Genomic DNA, 26,362 nt, shown 5'->3' with positions numbered 1-26,362 from the left:
TTTTCAAAGTGAGAAAGTTTTAGTAGCAGATATGGATAAAAAAAATAGTCGACAGTTATACTGATCTTTTATTATGTTTTATGAAACGAGATTATGTTTTGTCTAAACCAATTTCGAAAATAGATCCTACGGATTCTTCAAAATTTCTCGAAAAGTATAATCTTTATTTGGGAATTAAAGTAATGAATGAAATTTCTAACAACGAAATTCAAGGTAGAAAAGATTTATTAGATCTTTTTTTTATGAAAAAGTTTTGGATTTCATGGTAACTCTTTGTATGGGAATTAAAAAAAGGTATAAATTTGACGATGAATATATGTCTATGTTAAAAATATTTACTCCAAAACTAGCAATTTCAAATAACACAAGAGATCAGTATCCTACTCTGTTACCTATTTTAAATCACTTTTCTAGATTTACTGAAAAAGACAAGTTTCAAGAAATTGATAACGAATGGTGAAATTTACCTTTATTATACAGTTTTCAGATGATGTCTTAAATACTGAAATAGATGTATTTTGGGCTTATATCTTGAAATTAAATGTAGCTAATTCATTGTCAAAATTTGTGTTAAGTATTTTGAGCCTTCCGCATTTCAATGCTCAATGTGAGCGAATATTCAGTAAAGTTAATTTAATATTAAAACAAAAACTAGAAATAAATTAAGTGTTTCTACAATAAATGGAACTTTACTGGCAAGTCAGAATGTGAAAGGCAACACAATAGGTTCTTGCTCATGTAAAAATTTTACACCGTCAAAAGATATGTTAAACAATAAATTTTCAAGACAAATGTATGATTTTTATCGTAACAGTGCAGATACTGCAGATAGTGCAGATGCAGATGCAGATGATGTAATTTTTGAAGACTATTCTTAAAGTTTTTTATCCGCTATGAACTTTCTTTAAGTAAAAATATATATTTTATTGGTTTCAAAGATTAAATAAGCTATGTTTTCCATTAGTTTTTCATCCGCTAGGAATTTTTTTTAAGTGAAATAATATATTTTATTAATCTCAAAGATTAAATATGTTCTCCATTAGTTTTTCATTCGCTAGGAATTTTCTTTAAGTAAAAATATATATTTTGTTGATCTCAATTCTCAAAGATTCAATAAGCTATGTTCTTCATTAGGTTAGGTTTTTTTGATGCAATAAATGCAATACGTTAATTTTGTGTTACTACAGTTTTATGTAACTGTTATTTATAAAGAAATATATAATACACATATATAATACAAATTATAAAACAAATGTATAATATATATATATATATATATATATATTTATATTATAATATATATTTAAAATATAAAAAGACAAGTGTCAGGTTAGTTCACCCGCAGAGGTTAGATCGGCCCAAGACGTTGCCTCAGCATCGTCTTTAGCATCCGTTACGCCACATGCCTTAGAGCAAGAGCATAAAGAACACACGGCCGCGCAAGCGAACCGCGGCGTTGTACCATCAGGTATGTCCTCTTGTCGACCCAGTTATTTTCCGGATATCTGGCAAAGAGAGGGCATAACCGATGTGTTTCTTCACTCTGTCTTTTTTTTGCGTAGCCTCAGCGGAGATCGTTTCTATCTCAAAGAAAAACCGCACATCAGCGGGTAATGTATATCCTTCGCCGACCCACCCGCCACTGTCGTTCCCAAATCTCAGGACCGGAGGTCGTCCCTGAGACACACCCTTTACTCAACGAGCTTTTTGGGGAAGCTCAGGCTCCTCCCACATCAACTCTTTGAAATTCCGTCGTTTTGAACTCAATCCAGACGGAGTCGCGAGGTGGCTTTAAAGCTGAGATTCGCACTAACTTTCTGACGAAATACGAGGTGAAGGAGGAGCTTGCAGCTTTGGCTCCACCAAAGTTGAACAAGGAAATCATCGCAGCATTGACCCCTTCAGTCATGAAAAGAAACGAGTACCAACTGTCTTCACAGACACAGGTAAGGGCTTGTCTCAACGGGCACGGGCACGGGCATGTCGCCGTTGTTGAAGCCAGAGGTCTTACAGGATCTCAGGGACGAGGCAAAATCGGCTATAACATTATTCGCAGAAGGCATTCACCTGCTTGCCGACCATCACTACCGTCTCTCACTCGCGAGAAGAGCCTTCACCGAGCCTTCTCTCAACATCTTGGGTAAGAACGCCGCAAAGTCAGCACCTATCGACGAGTTCCTCTTTGGCAAGACTTTTGCCGAAACGCTCAAGGCGGCTCAGATTTGTGAAAAGGCCGGTCGCGAGGTCTCCAAACCAGTTCCTCAGGTGGGGAAGAAAACGCTACAACTTGTCCGTCAAGCAGCTCAGCAACGTGGCCAGCCTCAAACATCTAGGCCTTCGGGAAACAGGAAGGCCTCTGTCCGTCCACCAGCGGCTCGTCGATCAGGGGCCCACCACTACCAGAGCCGACGCCATCGCTACCAGTCCCGAACCAGATCTCGATACCACCGTTAAACGATGTAAGTTCGGCTGGCCGTTTAGCCAAATTTTTTGAGGCTTGGTCGGATATTACCTCTGATCCTGGTGGTTCTGGAAGCTATAAAGGGCTACCGTATCCCTTTTGCCAGCTCACCACCATCAAGGACCTTTCTTACTGAACCTAACCTATCACCTGCTGCTGCGCTAGCCTGCGATTCAGAGATAGAACGATTATATCGATTAGGGGTCATTGTTCCTGTCGAATCTAGCAAGGATCAGTTTTTTTCATCTTTCTTCTTAGTGGATAAACCGTCGGGAGATAAAAAATTTATTTTAAATCTGCGAGATTTGAATTCGCACATCGAGCCCCCACACTTCAAATTAGAAGATTGGCGCACAGTGTTACCAGGTTGTTACATGGCATTCTTCGACCTACAGGACGCTTACCTCCTGGTTCCAATCTTCGAGGGTCACAGAAAATTTCTTCGATTTTAGTGGCGGGGAAAAACCTTTGAATTCACAGCCTTATTTTTCGGCCTCTCTACAGCCCCTTATATATTCACGAAGATCCTTCGACCGGTAATCACTTTCCTCCGCAGAAGAGGGTATCAATCCGTCATTTATTTAGACGATTTTCTCCTTTTTGGCTCATCCATCGAGGAATGCCGAGCTAATATCACCGCTACAATTAATCTTCTGCAGTCTTTAAGTTTCGTGATAAATTACGCCAAATCGCAGCTGGAACCATCGACCAAGCGCAAATATTTGGTTTTACATTTGATTCAACAGAACAATCCATTACAATCCCCCCTTTTCGTCGGGAGAATTTATTAAATCTAACAAGATCCTTAGCCCAGAAGTCAGAATGCTCTATCAGGGAGTTCGCCAGCTTTATCGGGTCTCTCATCTCTGTGTGCCCTGCAATGCTGTATGGGCTGCTTTATACAAAAATGTTTGAAAGAGAAAAATTTCTCTCTTTAATCGAAAATAACGAAGACTACTCTTCAAAGATAAACATTTCCTTACACCTTCGAGAAGACTTCGAATGGTGGATCAACATCTTTTCTAATCCTAGACAGTCAAACAGGATTCGTTCAGGTAGATTTGCTCGAGAAATCTTTACTGATGCGTCTTTGAACGGATGGGGAGCCTCATGTGGAGAGCTGCGTACTCATGGCTGGTGGTCGGAGGGTGAGAAAACCCTACACATAAATGCACTAGAACTTAAAGCGGGCTTTAACGGACTGCGTTGTTTTGCAGCAGATCTGCAGGACTGCGACGTCCTACTTCGCATTGACAACACCACCGCTTTAGCCTATATTAACAAATTTGGTTCCATCCAATTTCTTCACTTCTCCGAGATTTCTAAACAAATTTGGCTCTGGTGCGAGGCTCGTAACATTTTCTTATTTGCCTCTTATATATCATCTTTAGAAAACTTAGTCGCAGACGCAGAATCTAGAATGGCAGACCCAGATACAGAATGGTCTTTATCTGAGTTAGCTTTTCGTCGGGTTGCAAGGGTCTTTGGCTCCTTCGACATAAACCTATTTGCGTCTTCAATTAATAACAAATGCAGTCTGTACGTTTCCTGGTTACCTGATCCAGGATTAGCTGCCGTAGACGCGTTTACCCTTTCGTACGTGGAAAGAACTAAATTTTTACGCTTTTTTACCTTTTATCCTACTGCCTCGCGTACTTAGAAAGATAATTGATAACGAAGCAACGGAAACTCTAATAGTTCCCTGATGGCCTTCGCAGCCATGGTTTCCGTTGCTCGGTCGTCTCTTGATTTCCGAACCACTGATTCTTCCTCCCAATTATTCTCTTCTATCATCACCTTTCAGGAGCTGCCACCCAACATGGAGGACTCTTTCCCTGGGGATCACGAAGTTATCAGGGAGGCGTTCAAGGCCCGGTCAGTTCGAGATATAGCAATACCAGCTTTACTAGCTTCTTTATCGGAATCAACCATCAAACAATATTCCTACTCGCTTCGCTCCTGGTGGAATTACTGCCACCATCATCGGCTATCGCTTTACTCGCCATCAGTAGCTCACTTCTTACAGTTTTTAGCTCAAGAATTGCCGAATATCTCCTCCTACTCGACCCTAAATACAATGAGATCGGCTATTTCCCTTATCTCTCAGAACGAGATCGGGAATCATCCCACGGTCAAACGCTTTTGTAGGGGCGTCTCCACACTCAAACCGCCTCGCCCGCGGTAGGATTTTGTTTGGGACCCCGTTCCCGTGATAGCTAAACTGTCTTTTATCTACCCGTATGAAGGAGTTCCTTTAAAATTGCTCACTAAAAAATTGATACTCCTCCTCGCTCTTGCAACTGGTCACAGAGCTCAAACATTTTCTTTACTTAGAATTTCACAGATTTTTTTAAATGACGAACTAATCATTCGCGTACCGAATCGAATTAAAACCTCGGCCCCGGGTCGGTCTCAACCCTTTTTTATGTTTTCTCGCTTCGTTAACCAGGAGAACCTTTGCATTGTTCGTCTCATGGAGCATTATATAAAAAATACCAAAGATTTGCGTCCTTCTTCATGCGATTTTTTATTTATTTCTTTGTCTAAGCCTCACAAAGCTGTTTCGTCACAAACAATCAGTTGCTGGATTCGTAGCGGTCTGGAGGATTGCGGAATAAACATTTCCATATTTTTGGCACATAGCACTCGACATGCTTCAACGTCTCAAGCATCTTCTAGGGGAGTCCCCCTTGATTTCATTAAGCGGGTTGGACGGGCGAGTCCCGGGTCTTCGCCAACTTCTACAATAGGCCGCTCATTAATCCCGAGGAATTCAGTAACGCTGTTTTATTAGCTCAGCATAGCAAGCGATAGCGCAACTCGAAGGCATATTAGTTGGATTTGCATTATTTTAATAAAGATTGATAGTTTACACATCATTCACTCAACGTATATTATTTGTATAAGTATAAAATTATACTTTTGAACATAAGATTATATATTATCTTTATATAAGTATATATTATATTTACTTTTTAAGACTATATATAGCTTTGAGCAGCGGATTATATTATTTTTATAAGTATAAGTCTCTAGTTTTGAGCATAAGTTTATATTTTTTCAGTTTATATACGAGTTTATATATCTTATACTTTCTATTAATGGAATACATTTTTCGCTCACAGTTTCTTATACGATTGTTCCTATAATTGACAAATCGCTAGGCTATAAACAACTACATAGTTTCCATCCGGACGAGATATAAAGAGGCATAATTATTAAATTGAACGAACTTACCTGTGAAGTTCGATCACAATTATGCCCTTTGTCTCGTCCGGATGGACACTCACCCAACATTTACTTCCCACCCCAAAAATTAGCGATTTGCAAAAAGGCTTGGAACTTATGAAGAGGCGAGGCGCGCGCGGCCGCGGGAGGCGGCCTCTCTTTTGCTTTTTGGCAGAGCTTTGAATAGTGTTGTTGATACGCGTGCAGGGGCACGACTACATAGTTTCCATCCGGACGAGACAAAGGGCATAATTGTGATCGAACTTTACAGGTAAGTTCGTTCAATCTAATAATCTCTTGTGAATGGTTAATATAATTTCCAAGGTTTGGAAATTGTATTGTACTCTCGTCTATGCCGCGATATCACGGAAGTTCACAGTTTTTAATTAAACTATCAGCGACACAAGTCGAGAACTAAGTGGCCAATGAGCGAAAGCACTCGCTTCTCGAGTGGCTAGTAGTAACGGATCCTTAACGACCAGCCCGGAATTGTTTGCGCCGCTGAAACGAGTTAATGCAGGAAAGTCTCGAAGGTTAGCTTCGGGAGTAAGCGAGGGCTATGCGAGATAATACTCGGGAGTCTCAAGACCCTCTCTTTTGGGATGAAATCTCTTCCAAAAGCTTCGTTACGTTAGGATGCGCTACGGTGGAATCGCCGATTTTCTGACAGAGTATTAAATAAATGTTTTTGTATTGTTGCATTTGCAATTAAAATGCAATCGGATAAGTTAAAATATTAATTTTACATTTTACGTATATCATTAATCTTAAATTTATATAATATAGATACTATTTTTTCACAACAACGCTTATAAATAATAACCGAATAAATTCGAAAATTTTTTATAGTGATTAAAAAGGGATGCTTATTTGCATCAAACGTTAAATCAATTATTAATTTAAATGCGTGAATTTACCTTTTTAACAAAAAACTGAGTTTCAAGACCAATAAATAATCGGTGCATATAATTGTTAAGTTAGAAAAAATATATAAATTTATACAGAAATATTATTATTAGGCTACCAAGATTTAACCCGACCGAAGATGGTATCTTCACTATTTAATTGCTATAATCGAATTCTTTCTATTTTAGTAAACTCACGAAGAATATATGAACAGTTTAAGGAACTTTAATAAAATTAAATATTATTATTTGTTTGACAAGTATCTGCCACGTCACGATAATGTGAACAAATGTTAAAAAGTCAATACGAATATTTTTCACGAATTTATATTATTTTAACGTAAACTTCTTCAAAAGCGTCTTAGATATCGACAGGTCTCGATAAGTTCTCCAATCTTCTTAGCGCACGCTTCAAGCTACTTCCGTCACAGTACGCTTAAACTCGATGATTGCGTTTGCCGTTCACTGCGTTATTTATTAGCGGGGGGTTCAAGAAAAATATTCCTGACGATAAGAGGCGGAAAATACGTAAGCAAACATTTATGCAAATTTCGCGTAATTTATAACTTCGACAAAAGGAGATTCGCATAAGCGTGTAATTAATAAACGAGAGAAGCGTCATTACTGATTTCAGGTAGATTTCACGAGCCTTGTAAGCTACGGGAGCTTGGTGGATAATTGGAAAGCACTTCTGAGATCTATCGATTCGCACCACGTCTTCACCGATCCCTCCTAACTTCTCAATGCTATCCAAATTGCTGAAACTTCTCTCTCTGAGTTACATTTCTGTGCGAACTTTATCAGCTAACGCAATTTATTCTATGAATTCAAATGTCAGAACAACTACCTACACACTGCATAAAGACTTATTACAAATTATAATGACAAATTATAATGCTTACTTAAGCTATGATTTGAGTATACCTATAAAAGTGCATACATAAGCACTTTATTATATTGTGTTATGTGGACACACATAATAACATTATCTTTATAAATAAAGATGAAACTAAAGAAAGAAAGATATAAAATAAAAAATTATTTTTTATTAACTTTATTTTTTATGCAAACGGGAAAAGTAGGAACGAACGTGCTACTTCGGTAATATTGGTGTTAGTTCTCCGGGGGATAGAGTTGCATAAATCGAGCATGACTTTTTATTTAGTAGAGAAAACTTGGGAGAGCCGTTTGTATGCCTGTGCGCGAAGAAGTCTAATTAGGAAAGATATTGACAGTTCAACTTTTCGGTCTCTCTCGGTGTTCTTTATATTATATCTCCTGGAGAAAAAAGTTGCTCGCAATCCCTGGACGCTTTTAATGCAGCAACGTTTCTGGAAAAACGGATGAACAAGATAGAGTTACCAACTGGAAAAATGTTCATTATTCAAATTATGTCCGGAATACAATAACCAGCGTCGCATGATAATTCTCATCGATTCGCGTCGCGCTATACCATATTGTAGCGCAGTACTTTCTGCAAGACGGACTGTATTAGGCGTATCCACCAAGAATGAATTATATTCAACTGTATATAACACTATGATTTATGTGTGCTCTTTTACTTCGTGAGACTATGTTATTAATCACGTTAAGTATTCTTAACGGTCGGACAACATTTGTGAAGACGGTCGTTGAACATCGGATAATAATGTGTAATTTTAGTTTATTATTCTATAGGGTTAAATTGTACTCAATTTGAGTTATTTTTAACCATTTTTAAAGATCGCCACTGCTCTTACTCAATATACCGTTAATTAAATTAAATAATACTGTTTTGTGTTAAAATTTATTATTTTAACACAAAATTTATTTATGGTAGTTAAAAATAACAAAATGTTCTTTAATTCAAGGTATTGGTTTAAATGTCATTCTTTAATATTTAACAGTACCTATATAAAATATTACTTATTTTAAGATTCGAAAACCTAATTTTGATTAGACACATCTTGATTTTAAGATCTATTTAAACTTAAAAATGCGATTCAGTTTTTAAAAGTCCTCGTAGGTCCATTATTATTTTAAGATCGTCTTGAATAGTATCTTAAGATGCTAGTACAGCTCTGTGATTAGTTTGCAACACCTTAAGATTGTGCTTAAGACGGTCTTAAATATAAGATCTGACTATGAATACCGGCCTTAGTTTCAATATTTTAGATATATAGATACACACAAAAGTGATTAAGTTATTTTGGAAACTATCGCGAATTCGAGAGATATAAAATACCTTTTCTCATTTAAAGCGTATTGTCTGCATCTTGTTCTGTTTATATTGACGTTCCGCTTTGTATTATTCCACGCTTACGAAATTGTAGCGTAAAATAGAGAGACAAATTGTTTTAAATATTACGCGATATAATCTTCTTAGACCGAGAAGATTATCCTTCTTTATTGTCACGGGTGATTCACGGGCGTGAAACAAGCGTGGACTGGTTTGTAAATCATGTTTTAGATCTCTCTTTCGTCATTCCATCCGCGGTGTCGAAACTGCTCCGGAGGCGACTGCGTGTGAGACTTTTTCCCTCCGCCGCGCCGCCGATTTTCGACGAGAACGGACGTCGTCACTCAGAATATGGGTAATCGTTGGCCGCGGCGCTTGATGTCCCCCATCAATCCGCGTAGAGCACGGCATTTATCCTTGTATCTGTCGTGGCTGTCGCGAGTTTATCGCCGACAAAACGCGGTGGCGCTCGTTAACGACGTGAAATACGGTCGCCCATAACGAAGGGACTCTTTTCGAGGGCCGCGGGTGTGATGGCGGCGCGGGCGGCGGAAGCGATATTTTCGCTTTCGTCGTTTCGTTTCCCCGCCACGCCCCCAGCGTTTCAGCCCCTCGACCCGATGCCACGCCGCCGTCCGTGCCGCGCCGCGCCGCGATACGTTATAGGGCTTTAAAAGAACGTCGTAATGACCACTGGACGGCGTTGATTAAAAAAAGCTTCATTCCCGGGCGGGGACGCGTGCGAGAACACTGCGGGGTTGCGTGTTTAACTGCTTGTCGTGTGTTTAAATATAGACTTGTCCGTGGTCTCTGTTATTGAATAATTAACTGTATTAGTTAGATATTAAGCGAATTACGACACGTAACACTATACTACTCTCCATGTTCTCACGTTGTTTATCGCGAAACCTTACGGATTTGTTTGATTGGCGATCAAATCCAATTTCTTGACTTGGCCAATCCGTTTTCGCCTATTCGATAATTGAGCGTCATCAATTCCGACAAGAATCCGACTATAAGCCGCGGTGTATAGCATCATGCGCGGTCTCTCACAAGTGTCGGGGATTTCCACTCGGGATGATTTTTAATAACATTAGCGCGAAACGTTGTTTTGTGTCCGCTGTAATCTCGCGGCAGCTCTCGCGTGCGTCGTTTTGCGGCAATAAAAAAAATAGAAAGAAAAAAAAGAAAAAAGAGAGAAAAAGAACGTTCTCGAGTCTCCGGTGGCAGCCACAAAAAAGAAACGAATGCAGCGACGACTATACCGGGGCTATACCATCTCGCTGACGTCGGTGAGACCGGAGAAACGGAAATTTAAGCCGCGAGGATAATCCGCGCTTTAAAACGTTAGAGCAATACTGCCGCTGATACTTCACGCTCGCCTGCCTATTTCGCTCGTTCCAGCGCTCCTCGTCACATTTATCCGCGTATTCACACCGACGTTGGACATCGACATTTCGGTGTCCTCCTTTATATCGGAGTGTAACAAAACGGCGCACGAAGGTCAGGTCTGGCTTCCTAAATGGGCAAGCGGGTCGGCAGTAAGAGCACACGGTTTCGGGAGGGTTGATAGTTTTTCGATTGCTATAATTGATAGATCGATATTTATTTTTAATAAAGCCATAGTGATTGTTCATCTATTTAAATATCTCACATCGTTGCATGAAACATTAATAATAGATTAGCTGGAAATTATGTTTTTTTTTTTCATTTCTCTCTTTTTTTTTAGAAAATGATACTTCCGTTAAATTTTGAAATGCAAACTTAAATTTGATTTATTTAATAATTACATTTTATTATTACAAGTTATTATATCTATTGATTAAAAAGAAAACGGAAATATATTTTAACAATTTAACTAATAACGCCTTTTGATGTGCGATATTCTTATTTTATTGCAGTAGAACCAAGCAAATTAATCATATAACACGAACTAATCGGCTTTTGTAAAAAAAAAAGATATCGAGAGTATCGTAAGATCAGCTCGTAATCGCCTTTCCCGCGGGCGAGAAGAACAATGCTCGAGAAAAATTTGTTGACGTAGCTCCACGATGTTATCGCGCAGCCTCGTAAAAAAGCACACACGGCAGCGGACTGACATGGTGGCCGAAAGAATTGGACGAGGAAGGGCAGCGAGGGCGAACGAATCCGGTTATCGGTTACCCATAAATCGAAACTGAACGAGCTGACCGTCGTAGATAGGTCATCATAATCCGAACGGACGATGCATGCCGGCATCGTCGATCGAGGCTGTTCACCATTACCGACGACAGTCGTGGGTCTCGTGGAAAAAAAAAGAAAAAACGATGCAAGCGAAAATAAATAAATGCGCAAAGTGCACCTGTGTATTACGCGCAATTACTCGGTATTTATAATGTGGCGCGTTTCCACCAGTATTACGTTCGTGCTGTTTGCGAATATAAAATAATAATTAGCCCGCTCTTAATTAGCCCGCTCCTCTTCTATATACTTGTAAAATAATAATTTTTGCTACATTAATAACGAATATAACGAATAGTCGCGCGAGAATTAGCTTTAAATTGGATGTAAATAACTACACGTATGCAATAAAGAATTTATATATGGAGTTTTAATTAATTTATAAATATATCATGACTATGATATAAATATTTGACGTTTACTGTGCGTACCTGTCTATTTGTGTTCAGATTAATCACTTTTTTCAAATTTTCGTGTTATCAAATAGTTGAAACATAAGGTAAATGTACCTATGCCAATGCCTGGACACGTACCTGTGTCTGGACATTTTTATCATTTGAGTCCTTAAATATGTTATAACGTGAATTAAAATTAAAGAATCAAAGATAAAAATACTTTTTTTGTATTATATTTTTATTTTTGACTTTAATTATTCGCGTTATATTTATTAAAAAACTAAAATGATAAAGGTGTTCAGATGTAGGTCTTAAATGTCCCGACATTGGTACATTTACCTTACATGTCCGAATTATACATATAATAGCAAATAAAAAATAGAGAAAGACGGAGTTTTAAATATATAGCTAAGCTTGGACTCCTGCAAATAGCATAACGATGGGTTAAACAGGATACCGAAAACTTTTCCTTAAAATATAACATAGGCCTGCGTGGGTGTGAATACGCATACATTATTCATATAGAAATATTCCACGGGAATAAATCGGACGATGCGTGGCGCGAAAATCATAATGAATTATGCTTACATCGCCTTGATATGAATTTGACGTGGGCGTGAGCTCGCGCTGGAAGAAAAGACGAGTCGACGTTTATTCTCGAAATATTCGCCCCGGATATATTTTGCGCTGCACCGCGCCCAACAGGAATATAGCGGGACGCGACGGACGGTGGCGGCGGCGGCCGCGGCGTCCGCGTCGGAGAACAAATGATTTAATGAGAGAAGGGCTGGAAACTCGACAGTAGCAGCCAACCGGGAAATGAGAGAAGGAAAAAGGGACACGAGGTATGGCGGCCGAGTGCGAGAAGGACGGAGGAAATACGGCCTGCGAATACACCGGGGTATGAACCCTCTGATGCAGCGAAATACCAATGAAACTCGGGCAAAGGGGGTGCCTACGGAACTTTTCGGGACAATTCTGAGCGCTTACTCTCTCTTTCTCTCTCTCTCTTGGTCGGCTATTATGCCCTCGGATAACATCACACGTGACGATTAATCCGGAGAGCTTATTCAACGGCGTTTATTCTTAGTTACATTATCAGATCGTAAATATTTGATTTCCCTCTCTCTGTCTCTCACTTCGTCATTATCCGCTCCGTCGGGCGCAGCCGATAGAGCTAGAGATATTCCAAATGCGAAGCTTTCAGGAAATGTTTGGATTGCGGCGATGTGACGCTTATAACTCCCTATTCCTTGCAGGGATGATAATTTAACCAGGCTGAGTCGCGCCGCTACATTCAGCGCGGATTCAGCACGGATCCCGCGCTTGATCCAACTTTGCCGCGCTTTAAATGAACGCGCCTCTCGATACGTGATGAAAATTTCAGATTCGTTAGCGCGAGACGAATGCCGCGAGGAAGTTCCGACGTGTCAAGATTAGACGCCGTAACTTTCAGCTATTCCGCGGCCACTCGTTCTTCGCGGAATAAAAGTTTCTCTCGCTTGTACTTTGTACTTTACAAAAAGGAAACGTAAGAACAATAAACAAACGTAACTCTCTACCGTGACTTTTACAGTCGCGTTTTATGTACGTATCTTGTACGTATCTTGTATGTACGCCGAGTGGTACGTGGGGCATTATTACCTGCCAAAAATTTCCCCGGCAACAACAGCGTACTTTTTTTACGATGTCAAACAAATTTCCGTCGACCGAAGACGAGATCTTGCTGGGATCGAGACGACGAGGTCAACGAGACGTCCGATGCTCCACGGCAGAAATCCGCAAACGCTTGAACGAACTTCGAATCGCGCCAACTTTGCGGAATTCCCTCTTGGAAATTGCGACGGGCGGTACACTGTAAAACTTTTACGACACGCATTATGATGCGGAGCGAAGTCGGTCGCGTTTGCGGGAATGTAAAAAATAAGAGAAAAAGAGAGAAAAAGAAAGAGAGAGATCGCATAACGCCGCGGCGTTATATATGTATCCAGCCGCGCGACAGTTACAACGCGAGATCTCGTCGCCCGTAAAAGCGTGCGTTATGATTTTTGCGCCTTTCCTACGCCCGACGTTTATTGAAAGAATTTACAACGACAAAAACTTAATAAAGGCCGCGGCGCGGCGCTCCTCGCGTGAAGTGCTCGCGAATGAATCGCGTCGCATGACGCGAAAATCCTCTAGATTACAACAGATGCACGTTGTAAAAATTACAACGTTATTTATTACAGAGTAGAAGAGAAAAAGAAAGAGGAGAGAGAGAGAGAGAGAGAAAGAGAAAGGATGGTAGAGAGAGAGAAAGAGAGAGAGAGAGAGAGAGAGAGAGAGAGAGAGAGAGAGAGAGAGAGAGAGAGAGAGAGAGCTCCGGCACAGCGTGGCGGATCGCGTTTCGAGCAAGTAGAAATCGTCCGCGTATGCACCGGCACATGGCAAAAACGCGTGTGTGGCGCCATGGGTGCTCTTTCACACACACACTGTCTATCCGCATACGGAAAATCCTTTCGGCTATTGTACGACCACGTATGTACTCTATACTTGGGTCCGTATACCTCGGTTTAGCGACGGTTTATGTCACGGTTTGAACGCAATGTGCACATGTTTTACGTCCACTCGTTTATGCAGAGCGGTTCACCTAACATCCTCATTTTAATTTTAAACGTGTGTAATCTTGCGAGGGATGTAGAAAATTATTATAATCAAGAGACACGGTAGTGTCTCGCGCCAAGTACACGCGGAGCGAGACCGACCGTGACTCTTTTACGCGACGCGATAGGTTATATACGCTGTTGCTAAATTACGAATGGCAGTAATACGATTTACTGATGATGATACCAATTGGTCATATTTATAATAATAATAATAACAGATTTTATAATGTATATCTTTTTTCGCATTTTGAATAGCAATAGTAAAATGTTATTTATATCTTACGATGAAAATATTGTCAAATATAACAAGATTATGAACTTATTACAATTTTTATTATTTTATTATTTTATTAGATATAATAAATAACGTTTTTAGTAATGCTACACTGAGAAAAAAGTTGGCAACTTAACTAAATACATATTTTCAACTGATCATAATTTTTTAAATTAAAATATTTAAGTTATTTGAGTCAAATTTTTTACGTCATGTTAGATTTAATATGTCGCATTTAATTTACATACGTAAATATTTTAATTAAAAAACTCATAATCAGTTGAAAATATTTATTTAGTCAAGTTAACAACTTTTCTTTCTCAGTGTATATAAAATTAGAAATACTCATCGTTATTCGCTCAGATAGCTAAAGAAATAAAGCAATCGTATTTGAAGTTACTATTAATGTTCAAAGTATTCTAATCCGACGTTTGTGGTGCAAACAAAAGCGCAAAATTATCACGTAGTCCACCGGTATCCTGTTTTACGAAGGTAGAGGCTATTTCAATCGCCGATAGTTTATGTTGCACGCCGTACGGGCGGTGCGCGGTGAAGGGACTCGTAATAGGAGCGTGCTACCGATGAAATTAAAATGTAATTCCGCGTTGCTCCCCGCGTAGCACCCTCGTAATCTCCGCGAGCGTCCCCGGGTGTCGCGACGGCGAATACGTACATCACGCCCAGGGTAAGGGGGGGGGGGGTTCTGCGCGCGAAGGGGAGGTGTTCGTGGGTCCACAGGGGTGAAATGCGACCGAGCGGGTGGCCTGTGGGACGGCTTGCGGATTTGTGAGTGGTCGGGAGAGGGGGGAAGGGAGAAAGGGCTGGCGCCGCGACGCGACACGTCGCACCGCACGCTCTCGAAGAGGGTGGCTACCGGAGTTACGAGCGCGTCGCGATCCCGGATTATTTGCATATTTTAATCTAACGGTAAAAAGTCGCGCGCAACGCTAGTTTTCCCATTAGCCTACCAGGGGTGGGGAACTTTAAACGTAAACGCGCAATATTGTACGTAACGTGCCGTGTGCGGTGAATGTAAAAGAGCGAATGTAACATGATTTTATGATTTAAAGGGGATCTCCGCTGCCGGTCGTATCACTTGTTAATTATTCGAGCACGACGGGATTATAATATACTGGATGTATGCTACTTGCAAATATTAGACAAATAAGATATGTGTATACATAATATATATAATTTATTAATTTAATATAAACGGCACAAGAAAAAGAAAAAAAGATTGAGAGCCAATTAATTTTCTACACGTATATGTGATTATTGTTACATAAAACGTTAGCTTTTTAAACAAATCTTTATTTTAAGAAAATGAAAATTTGTTAAAAATTTTACTACATTACATTTGTGATATATTCACAGTTAACAAAGTGAAATATTGTTACGAAGAAACGTCAGGAGATTTACTAAATGATCATCATGTAAAATGTAAACTATTTTCATCTGCTCGCGTATTTCGATAATTGCTGGCACACATTTCGTTGAAATTTTATAACTTTCGGCAATACGATTAAACGTCACCGATTTCATTTGAAGCTCAATAATGATGGCGATCTCTCTCTTTCCGCGAGAGTTTTTACAAATAATTTTTATCATAACTCGATTTACGCGAAATGGGGAATTGGTGCGACTCTCGGGCATCGAATTTTTTGGAAAATTTTTCCAAGTCATTTCAATTTTCATCCAAATCGACCGATTACACCTATAGCCACGCATACGAGAGTAATTACATTTTTGGGACGTCATCTGGAAAAACTGATCGCGAAGGGAATTGGTGTTACAGTTGGATTGAGAGAGAGAGAGAGAGAGAGAGAGAGAGAGAGAGAGAGAGAGAGAGAGAGAGAAAGAGAGAGAGAGAGAGAGAGAGAATTGAGAAAACCTTATGCTCTTCCATCTCATACTGTTTCATGATCTTGCTCAACCGCTAATAAATCGCAATTATATGTTGCGCTTAAACAATATATAATCTATATAATCACAATATATATTTTTAAATATCTTATAATATATAGGATATCTGATGGCATTTGAGAAACAAATTTATAAATAATTTTAATTCAGAATTCTTTTATGATCATTAAAGATGCACTCACGTTTTGATATTTCTAAGAAAACATTATTACAATTTTTAAGAAAATGCAGTTAGTATCTCGAACAATTCTTCCGTACAATTTTATAATTATACGTAATTTCTGGCTGAAAAAATCGTGATAGGCGCGTGCATGTAAAATCATACGCATTATATAGTAATCTATGTCGTACGAATTGACTATAACGACTCTCATGTGGATGATGAAGTGGAAGGGTGCTTGAATGAATCGGTTTACGTTGTGACAGGAATGAAAATATGGTTCGATGAGCATGCCGTCACCACAAATACGGATGAAAAAGGGAGAGCTACATGGTGAGGGATGGACGATATAGTAGTGGATGTGGTGAGTGAATGATGTATTAATAAAGCTAAATTTTGTCCTGCGATTGTAATTATAGCGTGGGAAAAATCGATGAAAAATAGACACGGTTTTATGAAAACAAATTTAATCACTGTTAACGAACAAGTTGTAACAAATACAATTAATTATTTGTACTACAGATAAGTTTGCAAAGATTATTAAAACTTTAGTCACTTTACGGTATTCTAATATTTCTTTAATTCTTTTGCGCATCTATATATAACTTTAGATGAACATTTATAAATTATTTAACAAAAAGAGAAGAGTTATTTTAACCGTTTAATATATGTATACAATAGTAGCTCGTTTAAAATAAACCACGAATGATTTATGATGCATAACATAAAAGCAAATAAATGTACGTATTTATAATGAACAGTCATATTTATTATTACGGATATTTACTTGCTCTCAATATTTATATACTTGTTTAAATACTGCGCTGATGTTTGAAAAAATTTAATTATCTGCTCGAGAAGCTTCTCAATAATTTTACATTGAATTCTTAACAGTATTTTGCTAAAAAATATACAGTTTGGAATAAACAAGTAATATTATATAGTAACAAACTTTTTATCCAATTTATTATAACCCAATTTCACTAAAAAATTGGAATTTTAACAATCTTTGCAAAAATGTGGACAATGAGTATCACTATTTTATTGAGACTGTATCATTATATATGATAAAGCATATCAAAACCATAAACTTTTAACTTAATTAATATAAATCGCAAACCTCTAATAACATCAACGATAGTAAAATGATCTTCCATATCTTGACTCATTCACCATAGAAAGCCATCCAATCTAAATCCATTTTCCGGAATGGTCGACAAATTTCCGGCTATCGAGCACCCTTAATTGACAGAATATATATCATTAGATCGAGACTCCACTATCATAATGCCACGGCGAGACATAATTTACGGAAATAACGTGAGTTATCCATTCAACTGTGAGATACCACTACCGCGACAACTGTTCTTTCGGGTCTGAGACGGTCGGCAAATCTTTAGATTTATGTACCATTTTCCCAAAATCTTTTTGAAATTCTCATGGTCCTGCACGCAGTAGATATCGTTCGTAATTTCATGGAGAACGGCAAAGAAGCAGGAAATTTAATCATTTAGATACAATAGCCGTGAAAATTTGCAAATTGTTAAAAGTCACTCTGGACTTTTTTTTCGAGCCAATTATAACTTTCTGTTTATATTGTTTATATTAAGTCTTGAATACTTTTTTGACATCAAGCTTCCTCATAAATTTTGTAAGATTTATTACGAATTTGTTATATAAGCATGCAGGAGATAAATTACTCAAAAAATGAAGAAAACGGTGTACCTACATACTTTCGAGAACATCGTTTTTAAACCGTATGACGTACCGCAGGGCGAATGTGCGGTTAATTCTATGCGCGATTAAAATTATAATTTAATCTGAGGGAATCACACACTTGCGCAACTATTTGCGAACGCGCGTAGCGTGAACGCGGTCGAGATCGTAACCATAAAATTCCGACCGCTGACAGAAATTACAAAACGATGCAATGCCTTCGGTATAGTTTTCGCGCTCCTATCTCCACCGCGCGCTTAAATAATTCATACTCTCTCGTGTTGCTAGCATAATATTTTCTGACCTTTCCGCGCCGCGCGCACACTTGTACGGGACGGAATGTGCCCGGGGTGCACATAAAAATGTATACGAGAAAAATGTTGTCACTATCGCTCACAGCGAGTATCATTACTTGCGTGTTAGTTTCGCCGCTTATCGTTTCTATATTGTCTATATTATGTGTGTAGAATCATTCTTCCAATCAGCTTATGACAGCCAGTTACGAAATCGTGAATTTATCAACGACCCAGACAGCACCATATCCAAAATCGGGACATAAGACTTTGGACATGCGTGCTGTCTGGTTCGTTATTGAATAGTGCAGTTATATAAATATTTATCGCACGTTTCTTAAACAATCTGGGGGAGGAGGTCGCGTTCTATTAACCCGCAACGCACGTAATTGCGAATTGTTCGTTCCTCGAGAGTTCGCGAGCAGAGATTCCGCAGTAATGAGAGGAGCATGCTACACTTGAATCTCGCGAGCTTACCGCTCGCGCGACTACCTAAATGCAAATTCTTTATGAAAATCCGACGAGCCGCGCGAGCGCCGGTAAAAAGCAACGATATTGCGAAGTCGCGTTTACGTACACGTAGAGACTCTGCGCTGTCTAAAGTGTCGGGAAGAAGGAAGCGCTTTCCTCTTCCTCCGTGTAGGCAAGATTCCCGGGACAAGAGTACGCCCGGCATACAAGCGCGTATTAATTAAGTTGGCTTCTAATTAATGCAGAACCCACTTCGACCGCGAAAGATCGCTTAAGATGGAACTTCCCTTTAAGCTGTAATTACATTTACGGTACACGTGTTGGTGTATATCCGTCGCCACCTCTCGTGCTGCACAATATGAAGCCACCGGGTTATTCCCTTCTCACCGCTCGCACTTATCTCGCACGCACCCTCGTCGTCACTGTCGTCGCCGTCGCCGTTGCTGACGCGATGTTTGCACGGATGGATATTTGTTCCGCAGCCAAGCTCTCTCAGTTTCGGTTGGAAGGGCACGCGCGTAAGAATATTCATCGTGCGCCATGAAAATGGCATCCGGGGTATTTTCCGCCGCGCCGCGAGTTGACGGCTTCGCGGCGGCCGTGCCGTCGTCGCCGTCGTTGCCGTCGTCGCCGTCGCCGCCGAGAAGATTCCCTTCCCCGACGAAGCGTGCGTGCTCACCGGCGCGTTAAATAGATCATGCGAAAGGCATTCCGATTCGGTGGCGCGATAACGTCAACCTCGTCGTGCACGTACCAACGATCACGTCACTCACCATTTCTCCCTGTTAATGTCGGCGCTGGCGGATGATCGTCGTGGCGAAAGCGCCGCGTAACACTGGCGCCGCTATTTTCCGCCTTGTGATTTGCGTTTTGTTATTTACTCCGATCTCGTACAACCCCTTATTGAGAACATTGACTCCCAGCGACCGAAATACTTTCTTATTTTTGTTATTAAAGTGGTATATATTAACGAAGCTCTGACATTACTGTTAACCGTTAATTAATTCAGCTATAATATCGTCCGTGACCAAGTAACGTTTAACGACGGAATGAAGATTGCGACGCTCCACGCGTGCAAAAGAAATGAGCGAAATTGGTTTATTAAACGCGTGAACGCATTTAATTAGAAAAACGCAATTACATATGCTCTACTGACATTTACTTCAATGTCGAAGTGTAGGCTAGTGATTACGGAATATGTAAAAAAAATTACGTAAAAAAAATATAGGACACGAAGGCGAAATATGAAACCTTTGTTTTATGTGTAAAATTTGTATTACAACTAAACATATTAAGTTGTACTTCCTAGAATATTTAAATAAATATTTATAAATAAAAAAAACTTTTGCTGAAAAATCTTGCCAAAATGTATTGGTAAGCTTATTGGATTTTTATTGTATTATTTATACATGCTTAAGTAAAAATATTTTAAATAATCTTAATAGAAGCATATTCTGTAAGTATGTTCTGTAATTTTTTTTTTTAAGTTATTGCGAGTGGACTATGTTTAGATACGGAGTAACAATATTTAAAAAGATTATGTTCACATAAAGACATTTTTGGCATCAAGTTTCATGAAGATTAAAATTCCAAAATTTTATACAAGTGACTCTGCCTCTCGAGTAAATATCGACTTGTTCTTTCTTGCGTCACGAGTCTTTTCTTGGGTGAAAAGACATGCCCGCTAGTTATCACAGACGCGTGGTAGTACCGTGCGCGTAGGGACCTCGCAAAGGGCGTCATAATTGTCAGTGATAAAAATTCTTCTCTTTGCGCTTTTTTTTAACGATCCACCCACGCAATGAAACACAATCTCTGGCGGTGCGTACGTGCTAGGCAAGAAAAAAAAGGATACAGAGAAGAGAGAGAAAGAGAGGGGGGGAAGAAAAGAGAGAAGGGGTACTAAAAGGAAGAAACCATCGTTATTTACAGCCTCACTCGTACACCCACCGCGGGTAAATACCACTTCTTCCCAACCTTCGTATCTACGACGCCATACTCGTTTCGACATAAAAACTCTATCTCCCTTTGCAACATCGCTATCGGCTGTCGTCGCTAGTTTGAAACTGGATTTTCGCGCCTTTGTCGCACTCTTCTCTCTCTTTCTCTCTCTCTCTGTCTCTCTCCCTCTGGAATTCTTTCTTCGTTCAAGCATCATCGACTTTCCGTTATAAAGCGCTTTGAAAACTCATTCCCGTTGATCTTGTTCCATTGGATCCCCATGCAAAATTGCTATACGTGATTCCGCATACGTACGTGACTACCATAGCAGAGTGACAATCACGGGTAAACGCGGTTATCGGGGTCGTATAGTTAACGTTTTACAACGTACCGCGTTGAAACCACTATTCGGTTGTATAGTTCGGCTAACTTGAGAAAAGTCTCTTTCACCTCGCGTCTCTAACTGTCATTATATAGATACGCGAGAATTACGTGTTAAATTTCAAGCGAGATAAACATATTAATGATTTCCCTGACCGCCCACGCTCGTCTCGATCGATCTCTCGGCTCCGCGCCGGCACGTTTTCTCGAAACTCATTCTGTTCAAGCATTATGCGCTTCTCTTGTAAAGCTCTTTCCAAGCTCGTTTCGGTTGATCTTGTTGCGTCGGATACGTGACCGTGCATACCGTAGTCGTACGATAATCCGTCGAAGAAAAAGTTATATGCATAATCGCGCGCGCGCACGGCGAAAACATGGCGTTAGGGAAATGCAGGAAATTTGCGGAAAGGTTCGATAAATCGCGCGTGTGTAATGCCCGTATCACACTAGCGATTAACGATTGCGTCTACGTTTGCGTTTACGTCTCTTGACCAATCAGAAAGTAACTGCGGGCGATTGCAATTCGGGCGATTTCCGTTCTAATTGGTCAAAAGACGTAGACGCAAAACTTAGACGCAATCGCCAATCACTAGTGTGATACGGGCATAAGGAGGTGCATAAGAAAAGCGCAGGCTTTATCTCTACGATAATCGGGCAGGCCTGGCCCGCCTGGCGCTATTGGAAGAGCAACCCTCGCGGGAAGAACACAATTCGACATTGATTTCACGTCTCGTATTGTCTCTTCTTTCACGACCCAGTTTCGCGGACTAGCGCACGTACATATTTTACGACCGCGATATTACAACGATAATTGTTAAATCCTGCGCACGTACAGTTTCCTTCGGCGCGGTGTGTGTAACGGGCGAGAGAGAACGCCCCGAGGAAAATTCTTTGCCACGGTTTACGCAATTACAGCGGACGTTACAACGGACCAGATCAGAATCGTGGTCCGCGAAATTAGGTGCATACGAATGGTAGAAAGGTTTTTTTTGCGTTCTGCAATACGCGCGCTCGAAAATAGCTGCAGCCGTGTTACCGCTGCAGGAAATTGTCGTTCGCCTACATGTGACTATATATCTGCTACATTCTGGAAAAAAACTCGTAACCGTATTCGTACAGGTGTACGAGATGTCGTATCAAAACGGAGATTTGAGGAAACATGCGGAATAGCGTTCGTCTTGATCAGAGAATCAAATTGCGTCGATATGCTCAGAATTTCGTGATGCGATGTACTAGCGTTTAATAAACGCGAGTTTTTTTTAAATCGATTTTATACATGCGCAGGATTATTTTAAAGAGATGTTGTATACAATTAAACGTAATTATACATATAATCAAGAATCAAGCAAAAATCAGCCTTTTTATTACATACTTTTTTAGCAAAAGAAAAATTAAAAATAAAATTCTTAAAATAATAAAATAATAACTGTGACAATGACTGACATATTATATCAAATTATATATAATTAAAGCATAATGCATTTCTAAATATGTCTCTAGAATAATTTTTTACTTCCAATTTTGGTTGAATTAAAGTAAATTTTGCAATATATTTAATGAACATTTAAAAAAACGGTAATATACTACATTATGTAATTAAGTCTAACTCTTTATGAAATAAATACACGCTCAAATGCCTATTATTTTGTATATTTCGTAGAAACATTCTGATTTTATTATAACAAAATTTGATAAAATAATTGTTAGCACAAAGTGTATTAAATTACGCAACTAATGCACGTTCGTTATCGTTCGCAAAGAAAAATTATATTTTTGTCTCGCCTTTTGCGATGTGATCTGATTAACGGCATCTACCGAGTAATTGTGCCGGTAATTAGCGCCCTAAAGTGGGCACTTTCATTTATCAAATCTCTCGCTGTCAGCGGTAGATCGTCGATAATAGAAAATGTAATAAATTACACAGAAAAATTATGCCAAATTATTTGTATCTATTTTATATTTATTGCCAATTGTGTGTGTGTGTGTGTGTGTGTGTGTGTGTGTGTGTGTGTGTGTGTGTGTGTGTGTGTGTGTGTGTGTGTGTGTGTGTGTGTGTGTGTGTGTGTGTGTGTGTGTGTGTGTGTGTGTGTGTGTGCGTGCGTGCGTGCGTGCGTGCGTGCGTGCGTGCGTGCGTGCGTGCGTGCGTGCGTGCGTGTGTGTGTGTGTGTGTGTGTGTGTGTGTGTGTGTGTGTGTGTGTGTGTGTGTGTGTTTGAGATATATCTTCTGTTAACGATTGCATATAACTTTCTTTCAGTTACAGCTGCTTTAATAGATCAATATGGTTAGTTTCAATCTTTAAACGTAAATAATTTTCAAAATTTTTGAACAATTTCATAGATTTTATTTTAACAGTTTTAATTTAAGATTTAATTATACGGAAGGTAATTTTTAAAAGCAAATTTTGCAATATAACAAATTTTAGCTTTCTAATTTCAAAATTATCAGTATATATTTTACATTTTACTGCACAGTTTTTATTAAGTGTTATTTTAAGAGAGATTATAAACAACGGTCCACATATATTAATGAGAATAAAATTGCGTTCGAAATGGTGAGGCGCATTAAGTTTTTTATATCCACGGTGATTTATCGTTGAAAGATGTCGATACCAAGGACGAGTTTCTTTTCGCCTCACAGGACAGAAAGGAAAAGTTTAGTATTCGTACGAGACGCTTATGTACGTCTCCGCTTCTGTGTGACGGAATTTAATTCTCCAAAGTGCTGAGGCCGTTGTGATCGATTACGCAAACTCGCGCACTTCTAAACTCTTCCTTGCTTTTGATAGTCCTTCTGAACAAAAAAATCAACTGTTTGATACAGCCTGATATATATGCACATATTTTAGACAAATTGGCAGTCGATTGACAACCATCTCGATAATCAAATTAAATTAACGCACATACGCATACGTTTTTACGAATGATATGCGATGAGTAGTTAAAGAAAAATATGAGCAAAAGATAACTTAAACTAAAAAGAGAAAAAGTACATTGAAATGTAGATGTATATAAGTATTAATTTTAAAATATCTTAGGAGATTCTTAACAAAAGAGAGCTTTATGATAGTGTTTTGAAAACGTCTCGATGAGATCTACAACTTTTGTCTCAAGGAAAGAATCAAGTTTCAGCTAAAATAATTAAAAAAGGCCAAATTTCGAGCAATAATGGGTGTAGCAATTTATATATTCAAATTACAATGATACAAACGAATTGGTTTACGTTTTGGCCATACTTGGCCTTCTTCAGAACCGCAATTTTATAAATAACGTCGAATTAACAAATAAAGAACTTGGGTACGATCCGGCGCTACGATTTATTGTCGAATGTTAGTCAAATTTAAAGCTAAATTGGTCGTCCATTACGTTGCAATGCTTATGTGCGTCCATGAGGTTGGTGCAAACGAAAGCCATTGTCGCCAGACCCTCTTAGTGGCAACTAAATCAAATTTTGAAATTCCGTAGGAACACGTGAATTTAATAATTGAGTTTGACTCGTAAAAGTGGACTTACATAAGCGGTCGGTACCACAGGAACGTAAGAGAATTCTTTACATCGTCATTTAGGAGCGAGTGTTCGTAGCTAAAGATCGCAGACGACTGAGAAAACATTCGCATCGCAAGGGCAGAGCAACCAGTAATCATTGTTATTAATATATTTATGACAACAGACTCAACACATCAAAATAAGCCTCGTTTAATAATTCTGTGTCCTTGTTTTAATTTATGCCATTAGGCTGCTCTTTGATGTGTATCATTTCTGTAGTCAATCTTTTTTTATAATTATGCTCCATTTCTAAGACCTGCACATTGTCCCAGTCGAAAGAATGATTAAATTTGGTAATGTTGTTATACCTTATTTAAAAGGTTGAGTCTGTTGTCATAAATATATTAATAACAATGATTACTGGTTGCTCTGCCCTTGCGATGCGAATGTTTTCTCAGTCGTCTGCGATCTTTAGCTACGAACACTCGCTCCTAATTGACGATGTAAAGAATTCTCTTACATTCCTGTGGTACCGACCGCTTATGTAAGTCCACTTTTACGAGTCAAACTCAATTATTAAATTCACGTGTTCCTACGGAATTTCAAAATTTGATTTAGTTGCCACTAAGAGGGTCTGGCGACAATAATGGCTTTCGTTTGCACCAACCTCATGGACGCACATAAGCATTGCAACGTAATGGACGACCAATTTAGCTTTAAATTTGACTAACATTCGACAATAAATTGTAGCGCCGGATCGTACCCGAGTCCTTTATTTGTTAATTCGACGTTATTTATGAAATTGCGGTTCTGAAGAAGGCCAAGTATGGCCGAAACGTAAACCAATTCGTTTGTATTATTGTAATTTGAATACATAAATTTCAACACCTATTATTGCTCAAAATTTGGCCTTTTTTAATTGTTTTAGCTGTTTGCTTCATCGAGCGTAATTTTTTCGTTATTAATCAAGTTTCATTTAAAAAATTAGTCACCTTAAAAATTTTTTGAAAACGATGACATCTACTACAACATGACTTACATTTGAATTATGTGTTTCTTTCCAAACCATGCAACTTTTGTCTGAAACATTTTTCAATAAAATCATCGGTTCACGAGATATAGCACTGTAAACTTTAAACTTGGACACTCTGTATAACGAATGTGTAGTCACGTATAAAGGTTTCCGATTGCATTAAAATATTAATTAATGAATAACGATGTAGGTGTGATTCCTCATTTTAATTGACAGGTTAATGGAATTTTAATAATTTTACATCACATATATGAAGATCAGATATTAGATTATATTTGATATCAATATCGGATATCAAAGTATGACATCAATAGATGAAAAATATCACAAGAAAGTAAATATATTAGTGAGGCTGCAAAATATCTTTTTACTTTAGTTTCACGAGGGATTTTTCATGAATAATTCCCGTTACGTCTACATGTATTTTTTGTTGCGTTAAATTTTTTATTTGACATTATTTAAATTCTAGCCGACAACTTCGCAAAGTTTGGCAATCTGCAATATTTTCAAATTTATCTCGTAGAATTAACATCGCCAACATAATGCAAATGATAAAGTTTATATAGTAGTTACATATTAAAGACATATAACATGGATTTCGGTAATCATATCGTT

At 38.8% G+C, this 26,362-nt stretch overlaps 1 long non-coding RNA gene and 1 pseudogene across 2 annotated transcripts in view; one reads left to right on the top strand and one right to left on the bottom strand.

Moving 5' to 3' along the window:
* Nucleotides 1–26,362, bottom strand: part of LOC143896632 (uncharacterized) — a 62,849-nt gene that overhangs the window by 26,648 nt on the left and 9,839 nt on the right. The gene's annotated exons all lie outside the window — the stretch shown is intronic.
* Nucleotides 1,632–5,457, top strand: LOC143896641 (uncharacterized; annotated as a pseudogene). The gene is made up of 3 exons (XR_013256720.1): nucleotides 1,632–1,946; nucleotides 2,057–2,459; nucleotides 4,266–5,457. The product of XR_013256720.1 is annotated as an uncharacterized LOC143896641 (transcript).

Source organism: Temnothorax americanus, unplaced genomic scaffold, assembly GCF_048541705.1.
Source record: "Temnothorax americanus isolate GAGA-0224 unplaced genomic scaffold, ASM4854170v1 Scaffold19, whole genome shotgun sequence".
Lineage (NCBI taxonomy): Eukaryota > Metazoa > Arthropoda > Insecta > Hymenoptera > Formicidae > Temnothorax > Temnothorax americanus.
The sequence above is the reverse complement of the archived record's forward strand: the minus strand, read 5'-3'. Positions and strand labels throughout refer to the sequence as shown.